General features: G+C 34.4%; 1 protein-coding gene across 1 annotated transcript in view; it reads left to right on the top strand.

Moving 5' to 3' along the window:
* Nucleotides 1–819, top strand: part of LOC126394934 (GTPase IMAP family member 8-like) — a 17,217-nt gene that overhangs the window by 13,346 nt on the left and 3,052 nt on the right. The window lies entirely within an intron of this gene.

The following is an 819-nucleotide window of genomic DNA, read 5'->3' as shown; positions in this document are numbered from 1 at the left end:
TTTTAGGAATTAGATCATTGTTTGGGTTAAAATGGAAGTATTTCTTCTATAAAGGTCTTTCTGGCTGAAAGCCTTGAAGGTTAACTGATCCCAACTTATTTACATTATTTATGTGTTTTTATCTTTCATGGCCAAAAGCAAAACAGAAAGCAGTGTCAGCTTCTTCTGTAACAGACAGTGTTACATGATCAGATAATATCCTCTCATATCGATCGCAGGCCCCTGAATCACATCGAGTCGAAATGGTTTCATGGCAGACTTTTAATATTAGCAAATATCATAATTGTCAATATGATCTCAAGTCTTGATGGAACTGATGACTTACACCCCCACTAAACTGTTTTCCTAATTATGTTGTTGTGGCAACGTAATCGCTGCCTGAATTATGCTGAGAGACAACGTTCCTTTTAGGTTATGAAACACTACATTCATGGAGGGATGGCCAGCATACAAAGGGCACTTTGGTTAAGGGTTAAGGAAATATTGTGGTTTTGATTAAATGTAAATAAAAATAATAATAATATTAATAATAAATAAAAACATGCTCTAGTCACTACGAGTTGAAATTATAAAGCAAGTTTAGCTATTTTGGAGGAAAATAACTGAAACACATCATCAGTGAACATTTAACTGATAAGTTCAGTCGCAACATTTCCTCATGTTAATAGAAAACATAATTTGCTTGGTGTACCTTACCCTCAAAATATATTTAATGTTTCAAATCAGTGGTGATTAACATAATATCTAGTGGACAGCACTGGGAGGTGACTGAAGAGATCTCATCATGTGAGTGTGCTGATTTCAGCCTCATATTTAGAT

The sequence above is a fragment of the Epinephelus moara genome, chromosome 8, assembly GCF_006386435.1.
Source record: "Epinephelus moara isolate mb chromosome 8, YSFRI_EMoa_1.0, whole genome shotgun sequence".
Classification (NCBI taxonomy): Eukaryota; Metazoa; Chordata; class Actinopteri; order Perciformes; family Serranidae; genus Epinephelus; species Epinephelus moara.
The sequence above is the reverse complement of the archived record's forward strand: the minus strand, read 5'-3'. Positions and strand labels throughout refer to the sequence as shown.